Here is a 9,173-nt window from a genome sequence, read left to right on the forward strand (position 1 = left end):
AAATGTCACTGTATCGTGATTCGCCATAAACCTGTAATAACGAACACCTGTAGCAGCCACTGTCCCATTTGCTAGATGATAGCCATTACATACTCTTTCAGGTAGAAGATTTCAAAGTTACTATGTGAAATTTATGAAACTCATTTTTAATTTTTAATTAATATTATAGACAAATTCTTAAAATTACTTCCGGGTAAAATTTCAGGTTGGCACGAAATATCAAATTTATTGGAAAAAAATATGAAAATGCTTTTGCATAATTTAATTTAACGGTAAGGAATTTTCGTAAATGAAACCTTTGTCCGAAAGTAAAATACTCACCTATATGTAAATAATATACAAGCTAGCCCTTAAAAACATGAAATTTAATGGGAGCTCTGCGTTTCTCAAGCCAGAGATGTGAGTTCGAGTCCTGGCGCTGACATGTACCAATGTGTTCTGTGGAATGTATTAACGATGTACGGTCAGCTGCATAAGTAGCTATACAATTCTGTGCCTTGTTAAACTGACAAACCGTCAATGTTACAATGAATGGATCGGCGGTTTGTTAGATTGAATTGACATGGTACAAAAATGTATAGCTACTTATGCAGCTGACTGTACCTATTAGTTGTATACCATGAATGTTACTGTGAAGGAAAACACAGTGACGACACCTGCACGTCTAGATCTAGCACATCTTAATGTATGAGTGTATGACCCCATTAGAGGACCAGCGTGGGGCGACATGGTCCAAGCTTAGGAAGGAAGTTTAGTCCATAAATATATAGGTATGCAAGGATCTATTAGAGTGAGCTAACACCCCCACAGAGAATAGAAAATAGAATAGAATAGAAAATATCAGTATTACCTAGGTGCTCATACTGCCCATTTACTGCACAGCTAAGAAAGGACCCTATGTACATGCTGTGGGGTAGGTTGTAAAATCGCAACTATGTATGTGCATGTCGTATTCCAAAACTCACAGTAACCCCCCAGACCACATTGCTTAGACTACCTAATCCTATTTGATCGCAATGCTAATGAGCCCTTCAGTTAATTGAAAAGATAAGATAAGTGACTAGAAATAGTGTCATGGTAGTTAATCCAATTTGCAAATTAGGGTTACCTACTGACTGACGCATTAGCTTGCTCTAGTTTTTTGATTTGATTGTTAATAGGTCTAGTTCAGGTCTAACATTGTTTAGTTTCTAGGAGAAAGGTGAAATAGGGATTTAAGAAATCCATTTACTCATGATATTTTTTTGAACGAGCTTAATAATATTATTAATATAGTAGCAGTTTTCCTAAAAAAAACATAAAATAAAAACTAATAACTTACTACATATACAATACATATACTCGTAGATCTGTTAGGCATACTGTAAGTTATTTTTATTTTATGTTTTTTTTATGAAAACTGTTACTGAACGAGTATTGCTACTCTTTTGTCTTTTTTTGGTAAAGGCCAACAACTGATTACTATGATTTACATTTTAATAATGTTTCATGTTCAATTTACTAGCCGGATATCAATTACTACCCATTGGAAATGTGTATGAATCGTATAAATATTATTTTGTAATGGAAAAAGTTTAATAGTTCTTTAATGATAAATTGAAAAACTTTTTGCTAACAAATTTCGGTAATTTCATTTCCCACGATAAGTTTCTGTTCTTTGTTATCGGTTTCGTGACTGTTAACAGTTTGTATTCACCTACCTAAAGGCCTATAGTATGTAAAGGCATACAATACATACATTTGCAATTACAAAGTATTGCATGAAAACTCAAATAAGAGCAGCTAGGTAAAATTGTAACTTAAAAAATGTTTTTTTTTAACTGCCATGAGATCCGGATTAAAAGCGGACGAAAGCATTAGGTACTTTTGGGAAACGCTTAGAGCGACACGAGGCCCACAGGCAAGAGCTAGTCACACTTGTAATTAAAATCTTAATCAAGATAAGTGAATCAAGTTCAAATCCTTTTATCTCTTGGAATCAGACTTTATGTGTGTATTACGAGAAAATAGGTTAACTTTCCAATTTAATGACACAAACAATAATGATCTAATAAATCTGAAATCGTACCAGTTTGTTTAATCAACACACTTTTATATGACCTACAATTAGTTGATTAATCTGAAAATACTGAAGTTCCTAAAACTTTTTTACGGGTTACAAATTTTCAACACACTCCACTAGTAAATCTTTCAGATTTTATCTTCAGTGAGAGCTTGCAAAGTATGTAAGTTTGTGCCACTAACCTTGGGTCTATTGGGGCAACCACGATTGTAGCGCTGCACCTAAAAAGACAAAGAATATATTTTACCACAATATATAGGTATATTATGTTATTTATTTCTTATAAATTAGGTATTATAATTTGCTACCGTTTCTCTAAAATTCATAGCATTAATTGGAAGCTTTCGTGGATGCCATAAACTAACATAATAGGTGTAGCAACACTTCAGAGCACAATTATCAGAAACTACAAAATGCTACGCTCGCCGAGTCTTATTTGTATCGTAAAATATTGAGACGCTAATGGATTTAACTTTAATGTCATTACTAAATCAAGATAGGATGACAACGTTCACTTGAAATTGCTTTTATTAAGTTGTTTCTCATTTCGAGGCCTATGGAAGATCATTAAACAGTTCCATTTTAGAAAGTCCGGCCATTTTGTTTTGCCCCTTGTTAGACAGGTTAATTGATTCCCGAGAAGGAAGGAGTTGTTCGCATTAAAGGAGCTTGTAGGCACGGATTTAATTGGAAAATTCAATACCCAGGTGTTAGGGAATATGATAAATAAAGGTTATTGAGTATATTAATTACTGGGTTCAAAAGCAACTAAGATTACAAATAAGGCAATGTGATGACTAAGGTAATAGAGGTACCTTTGTTCTCGCTAAGTATAGCTATCTACTTACATACGTTTATAATAATATTCATAAATATAGGTATTTATAATTTCAGCCCGGTAAACCCTTAAAATTTAAAACATTACATGTAGTGGATGGAAGAGGAAGCCTGAGTATACACAGTCTACTATACAGCAGTGCTATAAAGATCTTTGGGAGAGCGTTATATCCTGTGATGGACGACCGTTTCTGATAATTGTGACGCAAGCTTTTATGTTATTCGTAATATTCCCATGGAAAACAAAAATCATGTAGGTACCTACTACGTAGGTTTTATTGACTTTAATGTTGTAAATTAAATTCAGTGATTAGTTTTAGGATTATTAAGGGTTAAATAGTTATTAATCTTAAAATACTTAGCCACAACGAAAAAATAAATTACTTTTCTTTCTTTTTATATTTCAAAATATTGCATTTTTAATTTCCCTAAAACAGTATTCTGAAGAAACTGCTGTTTTCTTTCCAGGTGTTTCGAGAGATTCTCGCGAGTGAGAATTATTGTAAGACACAATTGAATCCGGGCTACGGCGGTGGCCTAAATTCTCTGTCCCCGAGTGTAATGGTTTTTTTTATTGCTTCATTTAAATTGCTTTTGCCGTTGAATACCGTCTGATTGCAGATTTTGTTATGTGTGCGAAGGTATTTATTTGCATAAACTTCATATTTATTATTTTAATACCGAACACTGCAGTTGTTAGTCTTGTAAGTTCACTGATGAATATTGTATTTAGTATCTATATACGTATTATTAAAGCTATACAAATTACCAACTAAAACTAAAAGATACATTTCATGTGTACAATAATCGGAATACTACTTAGCTGAAATATTTTATCTATTCATCCAAAATTAACACCAAAATACTGAGAAGCGGCTCAAGTGACACATTTCAAATCTCAAATTTGTAGCAAAAAAAAAACTATGTCATGTGCTAATTGATATTCGCGAAGCTGAAGTGGGCCGGGCGTTGCCCTCTATGTTTTTACATACTTTACGTCATCTCATCTCTCTGAAGGAAATGTATCCAATGTCGTTGTGTAATACACATATTTTATACTTTCCCTGCTACTATGAATCAATCATACTGTGAAATATTTTTTGATTTTAACATTTTTAATGGACTGATTTCTATATTATTTCATGGTATAATTAAAATGGTCAATTTCTAAGGAGGCCTTTGCCCAGCAGTTGGACACCATCCAGGCTACATAAAAAATATATATTATTAAAAAGTCAAGTTAACCGCCAAAATTTAATACCCCATCCACACGCTCGGCGAACAATGGCAAACAGCAAACAGCAAACAGCAAACACTGACGTGTGGATGGGTGTTTGTCGTTGTTTGCCTGTTTGTGTTTGTGTTCGCCAGTGTTCGGCATCGGTGTCGGTTTTTCTTGCCAGATCAAAGGATGTTCGGCTAACAGTTTGCTACGTATCCACACGTCTGGCAGCGATCAGTATGCGCGCTGAGCTTGGAGGAGGCGGACGTATCAACTTGCTGCACTTTTTCGTTGACGCGCATTTTTTTTTATATATGTTCACCGATTACTCCGCCGTTTATGAACCGATTTTGAAAATTCTTTTTTTTTTGTATTGGGTTGAGCTCCCAGGTGGTCCCATTTTTTTTTCAGAATTTTATCTCACCATTAAGGGTGGGTAAAGGGGTAAAAACAGGGTATGAATTTCCATTTTGGACACATATTAACCGATTCTAATGAAATTAAAAACATAAATATAGTTCTTGTAACAAAAAAATATGATGGTGACCTTGAGCTGATCTGATGATGGAAACGGAAGGCAGTCAAGGGAACTCCTCAACAGTATATAGCAACTACCTCGTGTTTAGGCTTGAATGATTCGTATTGATTAGTAGGACTTTTTGGTATCATTTGCATCTTACTTTTGATTAAAAATTATTGCAAATAAACTAAAAACTATAAAATAAAATAATAATTAAAAAGAAGAAGTCAGTTTTTTTTTTTTTTAGTTATTATTATTATCGCCACCATTATTACACCATCGTCTTTGCTTTCTTCTTATTTTCCTTTTTTCTTTCTTTTGCTTTAATTTATATAATAAAAATATGTCAACCCGAAAGTAATAGCTCGTCGTCCGCCGTGTTTGCCGGTTCGGAATGTTATGAGCGTTCGCCGAGCATGTGGATGGCTGTTTGTGTTCGGTGATTGTGGTTGGTGTTTGTGACTTTGTTTGCTGTTTGCCGTGTTTGTGACAAACAGCAAGCGTATGGATGGGGCTTAACGTTTGTCGTTTCACACGCTAGGGAGTGGAAGGACGACACACATGTTCTTAATTCAAACGGAACGCGCCCTCTCTTTGTTTTATTTTCTTTCTTTTTAATGAATATTGCGGCCAGATTCTCATCTTTCCAGTATCATAACATGTCTTATAGCAGTCTTAAAAACTTTTTTTTCCATTTAACAGTTGGTGGGTTGGTGGGTAATTTAGTCTATGGTAATACCGTTTGTTATGAAATCATTGATCGTAATTTTGTGTAAGAAAGGTATTTTCAGTGTAATTATGAAGATTTCGGATCTGCCTGCACTAAGTGTTAGGTGTTCAGTTTTTAGATAAGTATTAAGTATGTTTGCTACAAACCCTAACGAATCCATGACTTTATGTCAGGGAGCCAAGCCGCTGCGGAAAGAATATACAGGGTGTTACTTACAACTACGAAATCAAAAATATTTTTTTTGCTGTCAAAATAGGTAGGTATTGATGTGACAAATTGGATATCAATCTTTCTTTTCTTTCCATTTAATTATAGGTACCTGTGTGACAAATTAAGATACATCGTATCTTAGTGACTTAAGACTTGTGTAACAGTCCAGAGAAGCATTGTTTATCCCGTCTCGCCACCGGCACCGCGAGGCACAGTGCGGGGTGTCTCTAGATTACGGAAAACGAAGTTTCGGAAGTACTGTTCCGCTAACCACGACTCTATGCAGTCATTTTAAAGGTTCCGATAGCACAGCAGCTAGCGTTCGTCCGTTTTTTGTCAAGCTAGAGTAATCTCCAGAGACGAATGGTCCATTCCGACTGCCTTCCATCAAATTCTGTCCACTGTAATCCATTTAGAAACCGTAGCCGTTGTTTCATTGCGCGAAGAAACCTTCGTGGAGAAAAGATTTCTGTTTGCATTTAAACGTGGTCCTTTTGTGTGGTTTTTATTGCTATTTAGAATTCATGGGTGCCAGGCTTAGCTCCAATTCCACAATAGTCGGTTAAATAGTAACCAGGGAAAGGTTGATCAATTAAACGTCATCTCCATATTAAATTCTCGACGGATGCGTCAAAAGTCAAGCAATAATCCCTGGTTATGCTCTAACCCACTATGGAGAAATTGGACACTACCTAGTCCAATTCAGGTTTGCTGTGTTACAAGCATGTGAAAGATTAACGTATCATGACTGTAATCCCCGAAGGGTTAGTCCGAGGTGACACTATCATCACAGTGTTAATGAGTTGTCACTTCAAAAGCCTCACTCGGCTGACCATTAATTCAATATCCCCGGGGCTCGTTCACTGCCATTTCACTGAGTTGCTAAGCGGATATTACGTTTTGTACCGAAAATTCCCGGCATTAGGAAATTGGGCAGATTCCTGCGGCCCTCAGAGACGCCGGCAGAGGGCGTTATGACCAATTTATCAATTTTATGCGATGCTCCAGTTGTAGGTATCGGTAAACTTATTTATTTGGTGTGAACGGCTAAAGGCAAAGTTTGTTGTAATTTTCAGTGATTTTATTTATTTGCGTGCTATTTTACCGATCTGTAAAGGTCTGCATGGTCCCTGTATACAATACTTATAGTTATAGTAATCATTCGAACTTAATATTAACGTAAATTCTATTAGAAACTAAAAATAAACTTTGTTTGTTCATTTCGTAAAAGGAAGAACAATATGCAGTACTGGCGATAAAATTAAGAATAGACTATTTTACGATGCTGCAAGATTCGTTCCTTTTTTGTATCAATGCGTAAAACAGTCTATAAAACAACATTTTAACGCCTATAAAACACTAAATCTAGGTCGCAATAACAATCCAACTTACCTTACTCTAAACAGTTATCTAGGTAAGTATAGTTAACATAAAAAAGTCTATAAGTAGTTAACTAATGGCCAAATGATAAAAAATTGCAGTTAAAGCTTTGGCTTCCTTCCTTGTCGTTATTCGTACGAACATAAATGTATCTTGCTAGGGTTATCAAGATAACAATCTTGAAGAGCCTTCACGAGCATAAAGAAAATAAGCCTTTGTTAATTTAAACTCCGAAGCTCACAACCCTATAACATTTCTAGCTGACGTAATGGGGGCTAACGCGTGTGAATTTGCCGCTAGGGGCGCTGGTGTTGACTCAGGTCAAGTGACATTTTACTTTTCATATAATTTGTTTGGCGGGCTTCGTGATAAATTATATTTTCGTTCATTTCCCTGTTGAAAAGTGATCTCTTTTTGCAAAATTATCGCAAATATGGATTATTTGTCGTTGAAAGCTGAATAATTAAGGAAAAGGGGCGCAAAAATAAGCAGTCTCAAAGAGCAGCTAATTCCGAGGTTAGTTTGTTTACTGTTTACAAACTTATTTTTTACGAAGTGTATGCTTGTTTGCTTAGGTAACAGCTATGTTTTTTCTTTTCACAGACACCAAGACTATGACCGTAACAGTAACTTGGTTGGAAACGTAGAGGACAGCATCATACAACAAAATGATTCAGTGTATACTTACTGTTGAGTGGCCTTCAGAAACTTTGTATAGCAGTGTGAACACTAATACTTTGGAATGTATGTACAATGTATACCATCGCTCTTACGGTTAATTAAAACATCGTGATAAAACTTGCACATCTAGATTTTCGAACCCACCAACCTGCAGAGGACCAGCGTGGTAGGAAATGGTCCAAGCTTAGGAGTGGAGTTTAGACCTTAAGGCGATATGCACAAAGGCTCCATTCGAGTGAGCCAGGTGCAGGTACTGACACCCCCACAAATAATAGAATACTGAGGGCCTGTTCCACAATGTCTGGTTAGGGGCTACCTGTCGGATAAAATACATGCTGTCACTCTCTGTCATTATTTTTTAGACAGTGACAGTATGTATTTTATCCGACAGGTAACCACTAACCAGACATTGTGGAACAGACCCTAAGGGCCTGTTCCACAATGTCTGGTTAGTGGCTACCTGACGGATAAAATACATGCTGTCACTTTCTGTTATTATTTTTTAGACAGTGACAGCATGTATTTTATCCGACAGGTAGCGACTAACCAGACATTGTGGAACAGGGGCTTAGTATACTATACTACCATTATTAATAATAATTATTTCACAAGCCACTGTTTTAGAACAGTTTTATCACTTGTTAACATAAGTCCTCCTTTTCTTTCCGAACATAACGGATCTACACTACATTGCGGCATAGTAACTCGATGTGATGATAGTTATTTTACAATTAATAAGCTTATAAGATTCAAAATTTTAAAACTTTATTTCGCGCCAATTTGATACAGTCTCCTTTGATAAGTTTGACAGCTATGGTACCTCTTGCCCTCGGTCGACAGTGGCGCCAACTGGTGAGCAAAAAAACGGTAGTCCCCATTGCGTAACATAATGTGAGGAAACTCGTGAGATAACCGACAGATAATATTTAAAGTAGACCACATGAGTGAAGAAAGTTCAAAGAGAGGGTCTCGACTCTCAGCTCAAATCGCCTTAAATACAAAGTACATAGGTATTATAAGTTTGTATCGAGTATTTGTCTGTCTGTCTTGTAGGTCGAAATCGAAACAAATCGTTCCCTTGGTGTGACAAGGATTTGATTCGATTCGATTTTGTGAACTTTGTGAATGATAAATAGTTACGACAGTTTTTCTGTGATAACGAAACTCACAATTGTGTTAGTTTTCCGCCTTAGATAAAGTTACTGCTCGTATCATGAATCATGGTGGTGTCATTTCTCACATAAAATGCTCTCTTTTCCCTATTCCCCTTCACAATAGTGCATGACTAGGCTCCCCTCTCCCTTCCTCCCCTGTCGCGGCGCTTGTGCTCCAGTTGCTGAATCCTTCATCAGTTATTCATGGTAGAGTTTACATACTTAGCATTTGCTTATATTTTAGACCTAAAGGATTTTTCAATATCGGTATAAATATGAGTTAGTCTATAATTTACACTATTTAAAAAGCTGTAGGAGCATTTTTTACGGTTTTTATTGGTTGTGCTCTAAATATGACTATGACGCTAAAGATCATT

This window comes from Plutella xylostella, chromosome 18 (genome assembly GCF_932276165.1).
Source record: "Plutella xylostella chromosome 18, ilPluXylo3.1, whole genome shotgun sequence".
NCBI classification, from domain to species: domain Eukaryota; kingdom Metazoa; phylum Arthropoda; class Insecta; order Lepidoptera; family Plutellidae; genus Plutella; species Plutella xylostella.